Source organism: Sorex fumeus, unplaced genomic scaffold (genome assembly GCF_029834395.1).
Source record: "Sorex fumeus unplaced genomic scaffold, SorFum_2.1 ptg000010l, whole genome shotgun sequence".
Classification (NCBI taxonomy): Eukaryota; Metazoa; Chordata; class Mammalia; order Eulipotyphla; family Soricidae; genus Sorex; species Sorex fumeus.
In genome coordinates this window covers 41,952,515-41,974,785 of record NW_026606067.1, presented here as the reverse complement: position 1 = coordinate 41,974,785, position 22,271 = coordinate 41,952,515, and the positions used below count along the sequence as shown (strand labels likewise).

Sequence of the window (22,271 nt, the reverse complement as noted above, 5' to 3'; positions counted from 1 at the left end):
GGGGGCTTATTGTATTGTTTCATACGAATTTCAGGAATGTTTGATTTCTTTCTCTGAAAAATGTTATGGGTATCCATATCCATCTAGGGACTGCATTGCAAAGTGCTTTAGGGAGTATTGCCATTTTGACAGTGTTAATTCCCCCAATCTATGAGCAGGGGTGAGTCTTCATTTCCTCGAGGTTTGTTGTTTACTTTGTACAGTCCTTTACCTTTTTTGTTAAGCTGATTCTAAAGTACTTGATTTTCTGAGTCATAATTGTGAATGGAACTTTAAAAAAAATCTCTTGATTCTCTTTTATTATTTTTATATAGGAAAGCCATAAAATTTGGGTATTGATTTTGTAAGCTGCCACTCGACCATGCAAATGTTTCTAGGAGCTTTTGGGTAGAAGCTTTAGGATTTTCTAAGTACAGTGTCCTGTGATCTGCAAATCGCGAGAGCTTTACTTCTGACTTTCCTATCAGGATGTCCTTAACATCTTTTTCTTCCCTAACTGCGATGGCAGATACTTCCAGTACTGTATTGAATAGAAGTGGCAAGAGTGGGAAACCTTGTCTTGTGCCTGATCTTACAGGAAAGGCTTTTAGTTTTTCCCCATTGAGGATAATGCTTGCTGTGGGTTTGTGGTAGATGGCTTTGACTGTATTGAGAAAAGTTCCTTCAACTCCCATTCCGCTGGGAGTTTTGATCATTAATGGGTGCTGGATCTTGTTTTGCTTCCTCTGCATCTGTTGATTATATGGTTTTTGTTTTTTCTTTTATTGATACGGTGTCTTATGTTGACTTGCAAATGTTAAGCCATCCTGCATCCCTGGCATGAATCCTGTTTGATCATGGTGTATGATCTTTTCAGTGAGTTGTTGGATTCTATTTACTAGTATTTTGTTGAGGATCTTTGCATCTGTGTTCATCAGGGATATCAGCCTGCAATTCTCTCTTTTTGTGGTGTCTCTGTCTGCTTTGGTATCAGGATGATAAAAACTCATAAAAACTGGAAGTGTTTCTGTTTCTTCAATTTCCTGGAAAAGCTTGAACAGAACTGGGAATATGTCCTCTTTAAAGGTTTGGAAAAATTCACTAGTTAATCCTGGGTCTGGGCTTTTGTTTTGGGGAAGACTTTTGATTACTGTTTGAATTTTCTTGATAGTGATAGGTCTGCCATTCAGGTATGCCAAATACTCTTGGTTTAACCTTTGGAGGTTATAGGAATCTAGGAATTTATCCAATTCGTAGTTCTCTTGTTTCATGGTATATGGAAACAAAGTCATCTCCGATGATCTTTTGAATTTCTGTCGTTTCTGTTGTGATGTCCCCACTTTTATTTCTGATTTGGTTTATTAGGATTCTCTCTCTCTTTGTGAGATTTGCTATTGGTTTATTGATCTTGTTTATTTTTTCAAAGAACTAGCTCTTGGTTTCATTGATCTTTTGGATTGTTTTTTTGAGACTCAAGCTTGTTAATTTCTGCAGTATGATTTATTGTTTTTTCTTCTTGCCTGGTTTGTGCTCCTTTTATTGGTTATTTTCCAAGATCTTAAGCTGTAAAGTCAAGTTATTAATGTAGGCCCTTTTTTCCTTCCTGGTGAATGCTTGCAGAGCTATAAACTTTTCTCTTAACAGTGCCTTTTCTTTGTCCCTTAAGTTCTAGTAACTCGTGTCCTTGTTATCTGGAATCTTTTGATTTCTTCTTTGATTTCCTCTCTAACCTACTAGTTGTTCTGTAGTGAGCTGTTTGTTTTCCAGGTACTTGATTTGATTCTGCATTTCTCTGTGTGATTAACTTCTATTTTTCAGTGCATCATGGTCTGAAAAGATAGTCGATACAATTTCTGTCTTCTTGATTTTATGGAGGTATGTTTTGTGGCCCGGCATGTGATGTATCTTGGAGAGTGGCCCATGTGCACTGGAGAAGAGTGTGTATTTGGCTTTTGGGGGATGAAAAGCCCTGTACACATCTGCTAGCCCTCTCTATTCCATTTCTTCCTTCAGAGCCAGTGTTTCCGGGCTGACTTTTAATTGTATTGATCCATCAAGAGGTGACAAGGCAGTGTTGAAGTCTCCAACTACTATTGGGTTACTACCAATTTCCTCCTTGAATTGAAGTCTGATAGCAATTGTTTTAAGTATTTTGCTGACCCCTCCTGTATATGCATGTATGTTTAGAAGTATAATTTTTCCAGATACACATATCCCTTGATTATTAATAAATGACCTTTGCTGTCCCTTCTAATCTTTTCCAGCCTGAAGCCTCTGTCCTCAGAAATTAGTGTGGCCACTTGAGACATTTTGAGGGAGTTTTTTTGTCTGAACAATCATTTTCCAGCCTTTGACTTTGAGTCTGTGTTTGCTCTGACATTTCAGATGGTTTTTTGCAGAATGTTGGATTCAGTATTTTAATCTATTTTTCCACTGTGTGTCTCCTAATTGGTGTGTTTAGATGATTGACATTGAGAAAGATAATTGTCCTGTGGTTTAGTGTCATCTTTCTGTAGAAGTTTGATATATTTGTGGGGTTAATCTTGCCTTACAGTAGCCCCTTCAGTCCTTCTTTTAAAAGTTGGTTTTGAGTCTGTGAAGTGCCTGAGCTGTTGTTTATCCATGAAATGTGTATATCATTCCTTCAAATGTGAATGAGAGCCTAGCCGGGTACAGTATTCCTGGTGAGACTTTGATTTCATTAAGTTTCTTTAGCTCTGTTCCACCATTGACCTCGGGCCCAGAGGTTTTCCTTTGGATAGGTCTGCAGTAAATCTCAGGGGTGTTCCTTTGCATGTAATTTCTTTCTATGATTTGCTGCTTTCAGTTTTCTTTCTTTGTCTCTGGTATTCGTCATGCTGATTTGGATATGTTTTGGAGTCATTTTATTAGGGTCTTTTGTGCTTTGTAAGGCTTTTTGGTAAATTTCCCAAAGAAGTGTGATTATGTGTTTTAAACTCTGAGGCTCTCACGAATATTATGTAAATAGGATATAACCAAAATCGCTAGATTATGTATCTGTGTCTATATGTATCAGGTTTTCATTCTTGTTTTGTTTTTAAGACCAAAAACCTCAATCCACATAGTATTTCAAGAACTTGTTTTGTTGTCGGCAATATTCTGGGTCCAAAATATTTGGAAACTGGGTCAGGGTGACAAAAAAGGAGATGCATTGACTGATAAGCTAACCCAGTACCTCTGTGGGGATCCGTGTTCTTTTTTGGACAGACTGTGCTGCTTTTAGAAGTCAGAGAATCTTTTTTCGTAAGTTACTTCCATTAAAAAAGTTGGTATTGTGTTGGAATAGGAAAACAATTTTTGGAGGCAAAGGTCTGGAAAAAGATATGAAAGAGATCTAGCGGTTGAGAATTGAATCAGCATCTGATGTTCATGTACTTTGCCTTTTATTAACACTGATCTTGTTCTAGGAATATCTTTAAGCCTCAGTTATTTTTGAAACAAATATCTGTTGTACAGACTTGTTTTATGATTTAAACGATAAAAAGCGAAAGTTGTAGAGCTTAATATTTGTTTTGTGACTTTTAGTAAGGAAACCTGAGACCAGTTTCTTTCGCTTTTTAAACGTCTTATATGTTATTGAAATAGATTTATTTTTTCTAAAATTTTTATTTATTTGTAAAATTATTTAAAAGATTTTGGTTATAGACATTTCTCTTATTTAATATGTCTTTTGTACTTATGTTGCTTAATAGTACTTATGTTGCTTAATAGTACTTATGATGCTTGCATATCATGCTAGTATTTAAGTATATCTGGCGTTCATAATGCCTGAGTTCACATTACAGAAGTTTTTTTAGTGTCCATTTGTTATTAACTACATCAGTCTCATTTTCTCAATTAAAATTAGTTGGTAATTATTCCACATGAAAAACTAATGAATATCAGCTGCTTAAAATGACTTGTGTAGCTTTAAAGGACACACAGAGTGGCGTGTGAGTCCCTGAGTGTGTCTGGGCATTGAGTATTGGACGCACAACCAGCAGTTCCGGGCAGGCCGGAGGATGCAGTGCTGCTCGGAGACCACCAGGGCCACGAGGGCGACACCCATGTGGGCACTGGGACCAAACTGGGGATGCTGCAGGCCTGGGGAGCCCCTTGTTCTGTTTCCCCGACTTCTGCACATACCCTTGAATCCTCTGACAGAAGAGAAAATTCAGAATTCTGAACATAAATAACACCATTTAATGTAAGACTGTATTTTCCCTTTTTTGCTCAAATTGTTTCATAGAGGCTTTTCCATTCTAGCACTGACCAGCGGGCCCCTGTCGTCACTCCCCAAAGGGCCTGCATCCTTCCTTCCTTACGGTGCTAGGGTCCGACCCCAGGCTCCTGCATGTAAAGCCTTGTGCTCCATTCTTTCAGCCATCTCCATGGCCTTGGCATATTTTCTTTCTTTCATTCTGGTTTTTTTTTTTTTTTTTTTTAGCTTTTTGGGTCACACCCAGCTATGCTCAGGGGTTACCCCTGGCAGTGGGAATCGAACCTGGGTTGGCCGCGTGCAAGGCAAACGCCCTACCCGCTGTGCTCTCTCTCCAGCCCCAGGCCCTGGCATATATTCTTAATATTTAAAAAAAAAAAAAAAACGAAGCAGCTTGTCCTTTTTTGTTGGAGGCTTTCAGTGGCAACCCGTGACCGAGAGACTTGTGTCCACATTCAGCTCAGCGTCCACACTCTTGCCCCCTGCGAGGACAGCCCCCTTGGCAGACCTTGCCATGTCTTTTGCATGTAATGTTTTACTGGTGGTTCTTCTCTCCCCCCACCCTCCCTCCAGTTGTGCTGTGTCCCGTTCACTCACAGGTGGCAAAATGTAGCTCTAGCGAGCACAGAGCATATGAACGGGTATTTTGTGCCCCATTAAAGAACAAGTGGGCACTGATTAGCCAGTCTGTTCAGGAAAGGGCTCCTTTTAATTTCTGCATGCCTATACGTGATTTAAGTGTTATTGCATCCGAACCATAGGCTCATCGCGATTTGCCACTTTTAAAATAGGGCAGAGGCTGGAGAGAGAGATAGTACTGTGAGTAGGGTGCTTGCTTGGCATGTGGTGGACCCAGGTTCGACCCCTGGCATCTCCTGAGGCTGTGCTCAGGGGTCAGCCCCGTGTACCGCTGGGAGTGCCACCCACCAAAACAAACACCATCCAGTTCTCAGGAGCTAATTTTCCAAATGAGAAAAACTAAAGGCAGTGGGGTTTTTTTTTTTTTTTTTTTTGGTTGTTGTATGGTGTATGGAACCGTCTGCCTCCAAGACCTTTCCAGTGACTTTCTTCTTTCCTTCGGAGTTTGGTTTGCACACGGATGTGGTTTCTGGTGATCCTGATGAGTTTGAAGGAATTGGTGAGGGCACCTATCCCCATCATCTTAGTTTTCTTGCTAAAAGTGATAGATCCAAGTTTTATTTGAACTTTACCATTACTTTGAAGGTTTCCTCAGTATATTAATCAGAAAAAAATACATTAAATGAAAAAAAATTTTTTTAAAAGTTGTTCACAATATTTGATTGCATTTGATATTCAAACACCAATCCCACCACCATATCTCCATCCTGAACCCCAAAGCTTGACCCCAAAGCAAAACCGGGTGAATTTATTTTGTATTGCTTGTTATGAATAATCTGCTGAAAATGAGACAAAATAGGTCTCTTCGAGGAATGTGTGTGAAGATTGTTGTATTTCACCCATAAGCCATTAAACCCTACTTAAAGAGATTGGTGACATGTTAAAGGTTCAGCCTTGTGTGCTTTATATCTGTATCGGTCCCTGTCACTGTCCTCCTGTTGTTCATTGATTTGCTCGAGCGGGCCCAATAACATTGTGAGACTTGTTACTGTGTTTGGCATATCAAACACTTCCCCGGGAGCTTGCTAGGCTCTGCCGTGCGGGCGAGATACTCTGGGTAGCTTGTCGGGCTCTCCGAGAGGGGCGGAGGAATCGCGACCTAGGGTCGGCCGTGTCGGACGCATGCAAGGTAAACGCCCTACCCGCTTGCTGTCGCTCCAGCCCGTCTGTATCTGTGTAACTGTATTTCCCTGTAAGATTGTTTGCCTTCTGCCTTCAACCCCATCAAATGTGGTGTGCTACTTTTGGAATACAAGTGGTAATAAGGGATGAGATGTCCAGGAATAGGTTCACTCGTAGGTGAGGCTTGGCCCGAGCGTAAGGAGAGCAGCTGTGGGCAGTTGCGTTCTGGAGGTTTTCAGCTTCTGGGGCTGGGTCCCCACCGTCTCCTCCCCCACCCCCACCCCCACCCCCACCTGGGGTGTCCCGAATGAAACAGCTTGGGGTAGGTCAGGTGGCATGGCTATGGCGTATCCCCCCCCCCAGTGTTTTTTATAACCCCTATGTATTAGAATTTTGTCACACAAAGTTGAACCTTAGTCGTTCTGTTTTTATAGCTACATGTAGATATAAATAGTAATTCCTTTTGAATGGTGACGTCCATTTTGTGGTGCTTGTTTCTGAAATCTTAGATTGAGCCTTTCTTATTGTTCGGTTCTGAATTTGCTCGTTTTGTGTGTTCTGCAGTGTGGTTGTGAGAACTGCCTTGTCGTGCTGCTGTCTCAAAGCCTCTCTCCAGAGATTAATTATTAGAATTGGACTGGAAGTTTATGTAACTTGGCTGCCTTTTTTGCTCCAGAGTCCATTGTCATTCACCCTTCATTGGAATCATCTGAGGAAGCTTTTCAGTGCAGTTGAAGTGCAGATCATACCTTAGATGTATCAATCCGAATGAGGAGTGCATTGTCACAGTTGACTTAGAACCTAAAAATGCTTTTCCTGTAGCACATGGTCAAAGAGCTGGTTTCCCAGCTTGAGCTGTTTTTATTTCTGCTGGGAATGCATTGTTCAGCAGATGTTTTGTTTTGTTGCAGCCTACTTAGTGATTCAGGTTCTTGGTATTTTGAATCAGATACTTGGTCCTTTGGAAGAGTGAGAAATCTGGTAAGAGTCATGTCAGGTTTTTTACTTCGAAGGCTTAAGCTACCTGTTTCTTCCTCCCAGACTCCTTTGTAAAAGGTCTAGCTGTCCAACTTTGTTGCAAAGACAGCAATGTTAGGTCTCACTTCTAAGGCATAACTTTTAAATTGTAACATTTAGTAACTTTTAGAAAAGGAAAAGAAATGTTACATAGTAACACTTTGTGGAAATACTTTTAGTTTGAAAAGGAACTGACAGGGTTCTGAGTGACCAGTCCCTTGCCTTGTATGCAGCTGACCTGGGTTCAACCCCCCGCATCCCATCCGGGCCTTTGCTGGGTGTGGACCCCAAACAAGCAAAACAGGCCCACCCTCCCCCATATTTCTTTAACTGCACAAATTTTGTATCTGCTTTTTGGTATCAAAAACTGAGCTTGACTCTTAAGTATTTTCTCATGGTCAGATTGTTCAGGATTAAAAGTCAGTGAGCAGAAAACTTGATGGGAAAATATTAGTGCATAACCTTTAATACCACTGCGAATGGTTTTAATTGATAAAACGTTTGATTTTAAAAACTTTTGGCTTTAGTCTGTAATTACTGTTTCTGGCTCTATGCTCAGGAATCACTTCCGGTGACCTTCAGTACCAGTTCCATATGTGATTCTGGGCTTTCAACCCTGGTCTGTGGCATGCAAAGCACAAGTGCCTTGCCATTTGTACTTTGTCTTTGCAAAATAAAGTTCTACAGTTTTGCATCTCCTAAAAAATTTCTTTTATGTGGGGGTGGTAGATTTTAGATGTCTGCCATGTCTTTTTCTGTGATGTAGTATCCTACTAAATTGATATTTTAGCCAAAATCTGAGCTATAACTCCTAAAAGCTATAACTCGAAACTAAGACAAAAGCTAAGCCTGCAGATATTTATTTCATCATAACAAGTCACTGTCCTCCCGTTGTTCATCGATTTGCTCGAGCGGGCCCGGTAACATCTCCATTGTGACACTTGTTGCTGTGTTTGGCATATCGAATACGTTACGGGAATCTTGCCAGGCTTTGTCTTGTGGGCAAGATACTCTCGGTAGCTTGCCGGGCTCTTTGAGAGGGGTGGAGGAATCAAACCCGGCTTGGCCATGTTGGCCGCATGCAAGGCAAACGCCCTACCCACTGTGCTATCGCTCCAGCCTATCACAAACAAGTAAAGCAAGATATTTTACGTTTATGTAGTATACAGGGTAATGGATGTTCATTTTATATGATTGATCATCTGTTTTTTATTTATTTTTTTAAATAAAGATCAAGCTTTATTGGCTACTTCCTAGATGGGGATATTAAAATTGATGTATTATAAGTAGACTTTCTTAAGCATTTTAAAAATTGAAATTTGCTTTTCTTCACACCAATGTGATTTACTGGGCTGTATTTCATTGTAAAGTATTTGTATATATACATTTGTTAATTAATCCGATAGATGATTTAAGAACTGTGTGTATTCCTCTTTACAATAGCCAGAAACTGGAAGAAACCTGAATGCCCAAGAACAGATGACTGGTTAAAGAAACTTTGGTACATCTACACAATGGAGTACTATGTAGCTGTTAAAAAAGATGAAGTCATGAAATTTACATACAAGTGGTACAATATGGAAAGTATCATGCTAAGCGAAATGAGTCAGAAAGAGAGGGATAGACATAGAAAGATTGCATTCATCTGGGGGATATAAAGTAACAAAGTATGAGATTAATACCCAAGAATAGCTGAGATCAGCACCAGGACGATTACTCCATAACTTAGAGGCCAGCCAGGTATCCTAGAGGAAAGGGCAGTTCAGATAGAGAAGGGAGCACCAAATAAAGAATGTTTGGAGGATCCTCCCAGGAGGGGAGATGTATGTCGAAAGTAGACTATGGACTGAACATGTTTGCCACTCAATGCCTCTTTTGCAGACCACAACACCCAAAAGGAGAGAGAGAACACAGGGGATTGCCCTGCCACAGAGACAGGGGGGATGGGGGGATGGGGGTGGGAGGGATATTATCCATGGTGGTGGAAAATGGGCACTGGTGGAGGGATGGGTATCTGATCATTGTATAATTGAAACCAAAGCACAAAAAATTGTAAATTTACAACTGTAAAAAAAAATAAAATAAAATAAAGGGGAAAAAAAAAGAACTGTGTGTATTCAGGAGACGATTCTTAGCTCAGTGATGGAGGTAGAAGAACAGCTAGGTCCTTGTTCTCAAATCTTGATAGGGAAGGCATGACAAGAGAATAAGGCAGCATTGTGGCTAAGAAGGCGTGTAGTAAGGAGGGCTCCTGTTCCGCACTTGCTGGCGGAGTGAATCATTCAGGGAAGAAGCAGATTTGGGCTTAACCTTGAAAGAAGAAATCTGCTCTATTTCGGTGGGCAGAAGTAGAGCAGAAGGAGTTTTATGGAAGAGGTGTGAGTGATGTCACGGCAGAGGTTGATGATGAAACACTCTGCAGACACTAGAGGTTGTGTGCAAGTGAGAAGAAAGGCAGATGTAGAAGGTCTGCATAATTTTTGTTCTTTGGATAGATCGGCTTATTCTGGGAGGCATTTCTACTAGAAATGTCTGTCTTGAGTATTTTACGTGCACCTTAGTTTTGGTAATAGCTTTGTACAACGTACAGCTTTGTCTTCATATGTTCTTCTTCTATGGCAGAGGATCATGTGGGCTACATTCGACATACATACTACACAATAGCCAGGGAATGAACAAATGAGTTGACTAGAGAAGCATCTAACTTAGAAACCAGACTAATGACTTGCAAGAAATTCTTCAGTTGAAATAGATGATTTGCAGCAGATAAATTCTGTTCAAATTCTTGAGTCCAAAATTTACTTAGCTACTTAATATTGAAATCACTCTTGTCACCTTTTGCTTGTAAGGAGCTTCTGTAAAAAATAAATAAATGGAAAAAAAAAAACAAAAAAAAACAAGATAGATTAGAGGTACCTGAGAGTAACGAAAGGAAAACAAACTAGTCATGGAAAAGTAGGAAGAGAGGACTGGAGCTATGGCTCGGTGGGTCGGGTGTTTGCCTTGCGTGTGATGAACCTGGGTTTGAGCTCTGGCTAGCAGCTAGAGTGGTCTCATTTAGTGTTTTACAAAACTGTGTGAGTGTGTGTTTGCATACAACCCAGTGAAGTGAACAAGGTAGCGTTGGCGTACAGTTCTCTATTGGATGATTTATGTTTTTAAGTTCAATTAAAAATTACCAGTAACCTCTGATACACAACTTGTCTTCGGAAGAGTGGCAATTTATCAGCAACGGTGGCATTCACATTCATCCCTCCCAGGTCTTGTGTAGTTACCATGAATTTGCACTCCCTGCTGTAAGTTTCCTTGTGTTTGAGTGTGGCAGTAGATGGATTGTGTTAGTTTCAATCGGACTCCATGAAACAGACTTAAAGATTCCTGCAAAGAAACTGACTAGGAAGTGTGAGTAAAATGGGAGGCAGGACGGAGGCACTAGATCACATGCTTGCTGTGTCCAAGGTCCTGAGTTTGTTCCCTGGCACGATGGGACCCTCCGAGGGCAGGGGTAGCCCTGGTGTATCCCCTGGAAGTGATAGGATGACTAACTCCCAAACTAAATACAAGAAACAAGAAAATGTTAGAGTGCATCATCCAAAGAGCCCTGTGTTGCCAGGGATCCAACTTAGTGCCTTGTGCATGTAAGGAATTTATTCATCCCTTACCTGGAATTTATTCAGCCCATAGTTGTTTTTTGTTTTTGGGTCACACCCAGGATGCTCAGGCTGATGAGGGATCATTCCTGGTGGTGCGTGGAGCACCATATGTGGAACCGTGGATCTGCCCAGGTTGGCTGCGTGCAAGCTGTTCTCCCCGCTTGTCATATTTAATAAATGCTGTTTTAATTCCTCAATCTTTTTAGATCTACCAAAAGTTATTTAAGTAGCACTAGCAGGTATACAGTCAGTATAAATGAGAGTTCAGCCAATCAACTAATAATAAAACCGGAGGAACAGACTTAAAGGGAATTATACACGGTGTTTGCGTTGTTATCTTTCTAGGGTTTGCTGACTAAATTTGCCAGCTATATGCGTGTGGTAAAAACACTACTCCTTTTTATCAGACCAGTTTACACTCATGTAAGACTTCACATGGTAAAGCCTGTGATGATCATCATTCTAGCAAACACCAAAACAGCTCATTTATTTACTTTGGTTTTTGGGCCACTACCTGGCTGTGCCCAGCACTTAACCTCCTGGTTCTGTGTCAGGGGTCACACTTGAGTTGACCGTAGGCAAGGCCTACCTTCAGTCCTGTGCTATCCGTATATATTTACACAAAGGTTGGTGGGACACAGTTGCTGTGGTTTTTCAGTTGAGAAAACGGGTAAACTCAGCAGAATGTAAAAATTTTTGGTGTTGATTGAACTATTTTGGTGTTTAACTCTTTGAAAGTCATCCATTTCAAGCAGAATACAAGCTTATGCCATTCACACTCATGACTAACGATCATAACTTCACCGGGCCATGTAGTGACATTTGCAGAGTTGAGTTGCATGTTGGGGTGAGTGCTCCCTTTTCGCAAATTCACCTCCTTTGGGTTTTGTTGTGGTGGTGGTTTTGTTGTTCACTTTGCCAGCCTTTTAGGAATGTTGTAGAGATACATTTTCTGACACATATTTTGTACTCAGAAGCAACTGCTGTTGTTTATAACAGTTACTTATTGTTAAAAGCAGTAACAATAAGCAACTCTTATTCATACGGGGTATGAAAGGTATTCACTGGTGGAGACCCTACAGATTAAAGAGGATTTTATACATGTAAAATTTGATTTGGGAAATCTTTTAAACTAAATTCTAGGGGACACTGAATATTTTACTTTCCTTTTTCTCAGCATCAGCATCTTGTGATTGGTGGTCCCGGATATTCACTTGTACATCCCTACATCAATGCACTGCCAATGGTAAGAATAACTCCCGTGCAAATGTCAGAGTTGCTTTTAATTGCTTTCTGTTATTCTCTTAAGAACTATTAAGAAAATGTCTCCCCTTTGACAAATATACATGTTCCCAGACTAGAAAGACTTGTTTCAAAGATCCATAATTTAAACCACTTCAAGTAGTTTGTTATTTACAAGGATAATTGCCAACCCTTGCTTTTTCATTGTCTGTAAATTTTTAGTTTTTCATGATGTATAAATTCTATAATCTTTTGATTATGATTGCCAGGATACAGAAGGTTCTTTTATAATGATAGTCCTGTACTTTAACAAGGGGACCGTGTTCCATGTGTAAAAGTTTCTTGTTAAACTTGTTGAAGCAGCAGGTTTAATAATCTTGCATGTTTTTGTTCTCATTTTACTAAAATAGCCTGACACACATTGCATTTATTGTAATATGTTAGTGAGTGGGACAGTTTTTTGTCTGACGTCCTACCTGATTTTTGCTCGTGAATAATTTTCACATTATTCCAATAGTTAAGGAGAGCCAATTTTTACGTTGTTAAAAGCCTATTTAGTAACCCTCTCTCTCCCCACCCGGAATAAAAGACTGTCAACTGCGTTAAGCAAACTAGCTCTTGTAAAAGTACCACTGGGCTCTGTAGGAGTTGGAATCTGCTCTCTTTCCTGTACATGTCTGGCATGACTTTTGAAAGTCACTCTTAAAAAAAATTAGATGATGGAATTAACTTCATTCCTTTTTTTATTTTGCTGTAGGATAAGAGGTCTCATCCTTGTTAATTATAATCAGAATGAGTTCTCACTTATAAAAAGTAGTTTCTTACCTAAAATGTCACAGCTGTTTCTTTTGGTGTAAAAGTAACAGGAAAAATGAGAAAGTAAACGGCAGGCCAGTCAGATAGCACAGGGGTTCCGGTGCCTGCCTTGAGTGCCGTTCACCCTGGTTTGCTCTCAGCCTATGGGGAGGCCCTGAGCAAACCAGCCGTGAACCCCTGATCCCCCCAAAGGAATCGGCACAACAGAAAGTGTTCTCTTTGGAAATGTTTTTGAGTACACGTTACTCAAGTTTTTTAGTTTTACTCCATCAGATTTTTACTTTAAATGCTAAATTAGGGAGTTCCAGAAGCTGAGCGACATTTCTAGAATTTGGTGAAACGATAGTTGCTTCTTTCTGAAACTGAACCAGGATAAGGGAGGGTGTGAAGTGACCCATGGAATTAACCCTGAGACATGATGCATTTCAAGAGGAATTTGTCGGTGTCTTCAGAGGAGGGTTTCTTCTGTCTGAACGAACAGTTTTCTTGGGCTGGGAGTGGTGGGGCTCGTGCAAGCAGTGCTCAGAGACACCAGCGTCCTCTGCAGCGATGCCCAGGCCGCCTATCTTGGCTGTTCAGTGCTATGATCTGGGTGTGCTCTGCTGCTTAGGCTCCGTGGTACAGGGGTGATGGGGCCCTGGTGCCAGGTACCAGGTGGCACCACGCTCATTAAAGCACGCATAGTGTAGCTGTCAGGTGCTTGACCCGGCTTTGGTCCCTGACCCCCCATAGAGTCAGGTCCCCCAGGACAAGCCCACATTGGAGTCGGTTAGTTTCTTGGTCGGAGTGGCATGTGTCCCCGAGAGTCATTCCTTGGGGTTGTTGGACATACGAGGCACAGGTGCTGAAACTAAGGATCCTCCTCTTTCCCCTCCTGCCTCCTCCTTCCTTCTCCGTCTTCCCTCCTCCCAGTGTCCTGATTTCCTCCTGGCAGCACCCAGGCATTGCTCCAGGCGCAACTCAGTGGACTCTATGCACCAGGGAATCAACCTGCCCGCTCTGCCATCTTTCAGGCCATGAGTTATCTCTCTTTTAAGTGTCAATCAAGTGAATTTTTTATGTGCTATTGATAGATGGTACTGTTTTGTTTCATTTTTGGAACGGTGTGTAGACTGTATTTTAAAGCAGATTATCTCGACACGCTTTTGCCAGCTTTTGTTGAAAACCCCTGAAATGTTTTAAGTCATTCATCTTCTCAACAGTTTTTGTTTCAGTTACTTCTGTTAATGTGTGTTCGTGGTGAAGAAAGCCAGCGTTGCGACAAATTTATAGTCTAGCTGAGGACACTGAAGACATCTTGATACATTTGTTTGATGTGCTAGTAAATTTATTATTATTGGTGCAAATACTGAGCTGCTCCCCCCAATAGAGAAGTGCCCTAGTGTTCCTTGTTCATCGTGTGTTATTTAGTGTCTTCGCTTTTCTTTGAAAAAGCCATAAAGGAATGGTTTATACTAGACGGTTAAGTCTTTTACCTGTTAGATTTCAGGCTGAAAATCTCTCTTCCTAATGGTATGCAGCTTTCTTTCCTGTGTTATATAGTACGTGATACAGTATCTAAATAAAATTAACATGTAAGTAAAAATAATTATACATGTATATGTATATGTACATATATATATATTTTTTCTTTTTGGGTCACACCCAGAGATTGATGCTCAGGGGTCACTCCTGGCTCTTCCACTCAGGAATTACTCCTGGTGGTGCTGGGGGCCATATAGGATGCTGAGACTCGAACCCGGGTCGGCCGCGTGTAAGACAGACGCCCTGCCTGTTGTGCTACTCCAGCCCCATACATAGATCATTTTTATATTTACACAACAGAGTTGGATGCATTTAATTATTTTTGATATTTACGTTTTGAGTTTAATTTTGTTTTGTGTGAAAGAAGCCGCCATTCAGGGTGTCCCGCACTCTCATCCCCCTCCGCCGCCCCCATCGCTTTGCCTTGGTTTCTGTTTTAAAGCACATAGCCCTGGCCTCATCTATGGCGTTTCGGGGATTACCTGCTGGCAGTGAGTTGCTTCCTAATACTTAACATGAGTGGTAGTGATTACGTTAGTGTTTCAGGAATGCAAAATTTAGGTGTAAGTTTGAATATGCATACAGCTTTTTTTTTCTTTTTGGGTCACACCTGGCGATGCATAGGGGTGACTCCTGGCTCTGCACTCAGGGATTACCCCTGGCGGTACTCAGGGGACCCATATATACGGGATGCTGGGAACCGAACCCGGGTTGGCCGCGTGCAGGGCAAACGTCCTACCACCTGTGCTATTGCTCCAGCCCCTGCCTACAGTTTTAAAGAAAGTTTTCAAGTTCCCTTTCTTGGGCATTGCGCCAATTTAAAACTTCTTCTAGCAGTGCTTGTTTCCTTGTAAAGTTTATCATCAGAACCTTTGGATATATATTTGTGTTTGTGTATGTGATATGTGTCAGGTGAAGTGGTATCTCACTATAGTTCCAATTCCCGTTAGAATTATTTATGGCTTCCAGTGATGGTTACTTTCAGTAGAAGTTATCAGTTTTGTTCATTGATCCCTCCTGCTTGTGATTACCTGGTGCACTTAAAATTTTAAAAAATTAATTTGAGAACAGGATTTTCCTACTAGACTAGAACCATGTGAATCCGACTCTATTATAGCCATTTTATTTAAAACTTGAACCTAGAAAGTTACAGTGGGGTAGTGAGAAAGTAAGACAAGAAACGTCCAATGGCCAGCCTCTTCAGGATAACCTGAGGAAGGAGGTGGCTGTTGGCTTTGGGGGCCTGGGAGCAGGCGGGACCTCTGGGACTCAGTGAAGAACAAGACTCAGAGAATACTCCCCGTGGAGGAAAATGAGAGCAGTATAATTTCTACTCCCATTCCCAGTTTCTAGAGTTACGTTTTGGGGAAAGCGGGGTGCCAGCAACGCCGACATCCGGCTGTGCCGGTCAGAGTTGGGTGATGGAGGGAGGAGGGGTGTGTGGTGGGCCTTGCCACCCACTGTTGCACCAGTAAATCCTCTATTCTAGCTTGCTCCCTGGGGCACAGAAGGCAGTTCGCATAGAGAAAGGGTCTGCTCTAAGAGTAGTAGTTGGAAATGATCACTCTGGACAGGAACTGAGTGCTGAAAGGAGGTAACGGGACATTCACGAAAACCGTTTGGTACCTATATGGGAAACCATCATGTCCGAAAGGAAGAAGGGAGGGGGAGGGAGAGAGAGGGGAGCAGATGGAGGAAGGGAAGAAAAGAAAAGCGCCTCTCTCAGAAGCAGGCCCTGGTGAAGGGATGGGTTGTGGAACATTGTATCACTGATCACGAGCAATTTTGTAACTGTGTCTCTCATGGGAATTCAGTGAGAAATGTTTTAACAACTCAATTCTATTGGCTCTTCTATACCTTGTTTCCTCTTAGGTCAATTGTTCTGATATAATCTGTCAACATTTGTTCTCCATTGTCCTAAGAGAAGTGACTAGTTATAGCTTGCTTGCTCTCCTGGGGTTAGATCCCAGCGTTGGGCTCCTCTCAAAAGGCCGCTCCAAATGAGCGCACAGTGCGTGTGGTCCATATTGGGGGAACCCTCCCCTTTTTTTCTTGTCCACTTTCCACATCACCAGTAAAGTTCCCTTGTTGTGTCCACTGTCCTATTAGTTACCTTTCATTTTCATTCTCTTTGAAGAGGCATTATTTTAAAAAAGCAACCGACGCTGTCATGTGAACAGTATTGTGTGAAATACTAATTTTCGTTGGTCGAGAACTTATGCCTCTGGAGATTAACTTTGAAATCGGTCGTAAAAGGGTTTTTGAATCAAAAACTCTTGAATCCCTCCAGTAAATTCAGAGTGGCGCTCGCTCCGCTGGATTGCTGTTGCAGCTCCTCTTCAGGAGTGGGGTGGGGTGGGTGAGGGGCATTGACGCCTGTGCGGAGGGGCGGATGAAAGCTGTGGGGACACGGGGCCCTGGCGGTTCTCTGCCTCTGGTTGCTGCTTTTCCCAGCTCTTGAAATGTCCATACCATGTTGTAATCAGCCACACCAAGTTCGGACACATTTACGGTTGGGCCACGTGGCTTAATTTAGTAGTTGGTCATGAATTTGGAAACGACAGGCTGTCGCAACTATTTGTTTTCACTGAAGTGTTCAGAGAGATCATTTGAAATTATGATCTGATGAATGAAATAATTTTGGAGCATAGGGGCTTGCTCAGATTGAATTTAAAATTAAAAAGCTATGTCGACTCAAAACAGGCTTCTGGTTGTATCCACGTCTGGATGTTCCTTAGCGCTTCCTGGAACGCCTCAGCCCTTGTTTGCCTTTGTCTCCCCTTTCCCTGCAACCACCCCAACCATCAGACCCTAGAACGCGTAGCCATTAGCCCTCAAGCACTTAAAATCTGATGCAGTTAAAATGTGTTGTAAATGAAAAAAGGTATGCTGGGTTTTAAAGACGCAAAAAGTCATCATTTAAAAGTACTGATGTTAAGAAATGATATTTGGATAAAGGTAAGGCCCTCCCGTTGATCGTCGATTTGCTCGAGCGGGCCCAGTAACGTCTCCGTTGGAGACTTTGTTGTTACTGTGTCTGGCATATCCAATACTCTCGGTAGCTTGCCGGGCTCTCCGAGAGGGGCGGAGGAATCGAACTCGGGTCGGCCATGTTAGCCGCTTGTAAGGCGAACGCCCTACCCGCTGTGCTATCGCTCCAGCCTATTAGGTTAAATGAAGTATTTTGTTACTTTTATGTTTTATGTGGTCAGTAGAAAGTTTTAAGTTGCGTATTTGGTTTGCATTGTTAATTGCGTCCTGCATCAAGTGTTGTTCCAGATCTTGCTGGTCATAGCTACCTGACTTCTCTGCCAGAAATGAACAGAGTAGTGAAGAATTTGATTAATGCAGTGACCCTCAGAGAGCTCCTAAAATTAGATGAAGGGATTACATTATGAAGCTGTTACTGCAGAAGTGTACTTATTTCTGATCTTGAGAATTGTATGAAAGATTTGCATACAAAACTAGTATGCTTAAGAAGTGAAAGTTTCTTGCACATCTTAAATTGATGGGTCTGGGTCCCTTTCCAGTGGCAGGCGTTTCATGTCCTGGTCCTGTCCCTAGGCTGTTCCCTGTCCACCGTGTGCTTTCCTAGTCTGAAACCTGCAGCTTGGAACCCTGTCCCCTTGCCAGGATTATTGCTTTGTGATAGGTCTCTGTACCTCTCCAGGACAGTACCCTGTAGCTCCCTGCCTCCCCGGCTGTCCCTGGGTTCCTACGGTGGCCCAGTGCACTGGTGTGCGATGGTATCTCCTTGTTTGATTTGCATTTTCCTGATGATAAATGATGCAGAATTTTTTCATATACCTTTTGGCCATATGTATTTGGTTATTGTATTGTATGTCAGAAGAAGTTTTTTTTTTTTTTATTGAATCATTGTGGGACACAGTTACAAAGCTTTCATGTTTGAGTTTCAGTCATAAAGTGATCGAACACCGTCCCTCCACCAGTGCACATTTTCCACCACCAATGTCCCCAGTATCTCCCCCCCCCACCCCACTGTCCCAGTCCTCACCCTGCCTCCACAGCAGACAATTTCCCCAATACTCTCTCTACTTTTGGCTATTATGTTTTGCTCGAATTTTCCCACCACCATTCAAGCCTGCCTGCCAGGACAGATGCTAGATCATTTATCTTCTATTGTTATGAATATCAAGAAAGTCATGGGCGTGCACTTCTGAGATTCTCAAATTGTAAATGGTTGGGATCTAGAGACATCTCAGTAGGGAGCTAGTCTGTTTTGGGATTCCTTTGGGAGTCTCTGGATCAGGAACGTTGCCCAGAGGCATTTCGTGGGGTGATGGCCTGGACCCCAAGCGGGCGGGGAGGGATGGCCCTTCTCCACTGCCTCCTGTGGCCTGGAGTATTAGTCTTTGGAACCTGCATACCTGGGTTTTGCTTCTGGAAGCTCATGGATGCTGGGGTTTCATCTGGAGCCAGCAGTGACGGGACACCCACTCCATCTGAGGTGCCCTGGTGGAATTGGCTTGATTTGGGGTCTGAAGAGATCTCTGGCGAGCTGCTGTCTTCCGGGATTCACTGCTCTGTCTCTCAGAGGAAGTTCCTGTTCATTTCTTTACCCCACTTTTTTTGATGGGGAGCTTTTTTTTTTCCTTTGTGTAAACTTCTGCCCCTGCTCATACACACACACACACACACACACACACACACATATGTGTATATATATATGTATGTATGTATTGGATGCCAGCCCTTTTCAGATGAATGGTGGGCAGTTACTTTCAGCCTGTGGGGCATCTGATTAGTTTCATCATGTCTTTGCAGTGCAGAAACGATGTAGTCTCTATCAGAAAGGTTCTGCCTGGGCTTTTCTTAATGTAATTTGTGGATTCAAATGTGAAAACAAGGTCTTATGCATTTTGATTTGATTTTTCTCCCTGTTGTTAGAAAGGGGTGGGAGTTCTTTTTTTTTTTTTTTTTTTGCATGTGGTCAGTTAGTTTTTCCAGCACCATTTGTTGAAGTGACTTTCTTGCTTCACTTCATGCTTTTTGCTATTTTGCTGAAGATTAACTGTTCACATGCTGGAGGCTCTGTCTCTGGAGTCTTTGAAAAAGCCTCATGGGGGAGGTTAAAATGGAGAAAATTGCTGAATGTTTGAAAAATAAGGTCACAAAAATCTTTGTAATTTTGAATGACAGGAGTTTACAGAAATGAAATGTTCAAGTGAGTAATTGGTAGAATCATATATGTAAGTTATTTTATATTTACTTGGTATTTGCATAAGATCTACCTTGAAGCCTTTTTCATTGAATGCTTCATTGTATCATTATAGCCTTTCAATGATAGAGATTACATCTTCATAAAAGGCAGATTTTTGGTAAATTACTGATTTCAGTATTGTTTCTCATATCTGTGGAGTTTTAAGTCTCTGCCAGGTAAGGTCCATAGTGCCAGCACATAAAAGTGATGAATAAATATGGAGTATCAGCTGATCTATGAGCTTAATACTAATAATTCTTTCAATTAGGCGAACCATAGAGGATTTATGAGGCCTTTTAATTATTTTAATTATATTTAAAAATTAGGTTAGCTGAAAAATTTAAAGCTGAAACATAAGAACCAGTCTGCTATCAGCCTCTGATAGAGGCTTGGTTTCTTTCAGTATTGATTTCTTCCAGAATAGTAAACAAACAGAAAGCTCTTTAAAAAAATGTTTATATTGTCACTGGGGGCAAAATCATTTATTTTCAGGTATTAGCCTTGTCATATGAAGCTGGTTATTTTGAGAACTAACCAGAAAATATTTATTACACATAGAAAAACTGCTCATTAACAAGAAAGCTGTCACGTACATAATTATTGTTTCATTGTATATTAACGTTAAATAATTATTTAATTTCCTCTAATCATTTTTCTTGCCATTTTATTCTTTGGTTGCTTAATTGGGGACCGTTTATCAGACTGTTTATCACTTGAAGTAATTACTACACCAACTGTGTACCTGTACTATTTTCTTTCTAGAGTTGCTTGGGCAATCTGATTAAAAGCAAAAAGTTCACAATTATAAATTGCTTTTTTGCAGTTCAAAATTTTATAAAGATTGCTTTTATCTCTGATGTCACCTGCTGTTTCCAGTGCAAATAGTCAAACTTTGCTGTTAACAGCAATCCTGCACCTCAGTGTTTCTTTCAAAACTCACACATGGGCGTCCTCAATGTTGATGCTCGAGGAGCACTTTCAGAGCATCTAATTCAGCACCCTCATTTTACAGATGAGGACGCTGAGGTCTTGGACTAAAACAGAGGGGTCTCCTGACTCAGCTCAGGGACTCTTTCTATTGCATCCTGCTGCCTGGTGTTTGTCTTTATGGAACTCAGCAACATCACATAGAGGGTGAGGGGCCCCCCCCCATTGTTTTTTTTAAAGACAAGATTGACTTGCTACTTTTAGCCGCTGTCCATCAAGCCTAACATTTGCTTTCTGTTTTTATCCGTACTTCTTTTAATTAATACTGTAACCCATTTACTTATGCCAGTTTTAAATTTGGTGCTGTTACTACTTGGCATTTGACCTTTATTTTTAAGAATAAGCTCTTAAGAACCAATTTCTTCTTCCTAACCATTGTAACTTTACCAGACACTGTAGCAACAGTAAGCTACAATTTTAAGCATGGTTGATTTGTAGAGTTTCAAAATTAGATAAAAAAGTGGATTGCGAGTGAGTTATAAGAGCATGGATCGGAGATGTAAGAGCAGATGTTACATCTATATGAGAGCAATTTTTGTATGGAATAACAAAATGCCAAGAAATATTAACCAGCAGTGTGACAGTTGCTATAAAAATGACTTACTCTGTGAATGCATGGATTTAAATGCATTTTTATTTGAGATTATAAAGTTTTTTTCTGCCTTGCTGCTCAGAATGTCCCATTTTACCTAGCTCAAGTCTCTTTCTTAGTTTTGTGTCCTTCAGAAGTGACATGGCTTTAGATTACTTTCTTGCTTTCTAGTTTGAAAGGATAATACAAGCTTACATGATTTTCAAGGGTAATACAAGGACTTTTGAATTCTTGTACTAAATTCATGATTTATGTTTTTTTAGACTGAAATGTCACTTTTTCATTTTTGCTCCCTTTTGTGAATATATATATATATTTTTTTTTCTCTCACTAATTTTGCTTTTGTAAGAGGAGTAGAAGCAACCTTACGATACAGTGAGAATTAACATGCTTTTCTTGTACACTCATTGTTCAGTGCATTCTCTGTCATGCCAGTCTTCGGTAGTGTGTCCCTAAGTCACTACGGAAGGGCGCTGTGGCAGCCTGGTGTGGCACTCACCTGACACCATTGGTGGCCACTTGGTTCCAAAGAAGGCAGATTCGAGAAGGTGGGTTGAATGATTCCCCCCCCCCCCCCGAAAAGGAGACGATAGACCAAATAAATTTGGGAATTTCTGCTTCAGAATTTCAGAGTACATAAAAGCACTAATTAATAGTCAACTGAGTGCTGGCCTAGATAGGAGGACCATACCAGTTACCCAGAGATACGCGTATTTAGTGTCCTTGTAGATGTATGTTATGATTTTTGTTGTTGTTATTTAGTTTTTAGTCAGTATAAAGGACCATTATGTACTAGACGTATGAGTAAATATTTCAGTCTCGGTGTCTAAAAGTACTGTGACACTCTTGTATCTGCAGAAGTATCTGTGAGTAGAATGGGTTATAGGTGCTTTGTTTTGATCAAGGCAGAAATGTATTTAAATTGTATTTGGGCTGTATTTCTTCTTCTAGAAGTTGAGATCTACATTTGTAATTTATGAAGGTTTTTAAAAAGTTTGACTAGTTACTATGTGTTGGGTTCTAGACTCTAAATGCAGATTGCTTTCCAAGTACTTTGTAAAGAAATTATGTACAGTGAAAGGTTACAGAAGTACAGTGTGTAACACTTAGGTTATAAATTGGTTTTCCATTAATTTCCGTGTATGTATAAGGTTTGTCGGTCAGGTAGCATTTTCTGTTTTACAGACTAAGACATAGATTTGAACTGAAAAGATGGTGTGAATGTGAAGGTTGCGTGTGTGCTTTGCCTGTGGGGGACCC

General features: G+C 41.1%; 1 protein-coding gene across 4 annotated transcripts in view; it reads left to right on the top strand.

Moving 5' to 3' along the window:
- TBL1XR1 (TBL1X/Y related 1) overlaps nt 1–22,271 on the top strand; it is a 160,817-nt gene that overhangs the window by 60,509 nt on the left and 78,037 nt on the right. For 3 of the 4 annotated variants that reach the window (XM_056110515.1, XM_056110518.1, XM_056110516.1), the window contains one exon: nt 11,807–11,875. The exons of the other annotated variant lie outside the window; for it this stretch is intronic. The gene's annotated coding sequence lies outside the window, so the exon portion shown is untranslated. The remainder of the gene's footprint in view (nt 1–11,806; nt 11,876–22,271) is intronic. 4 annotated transcript variants of the gene reach the window in all.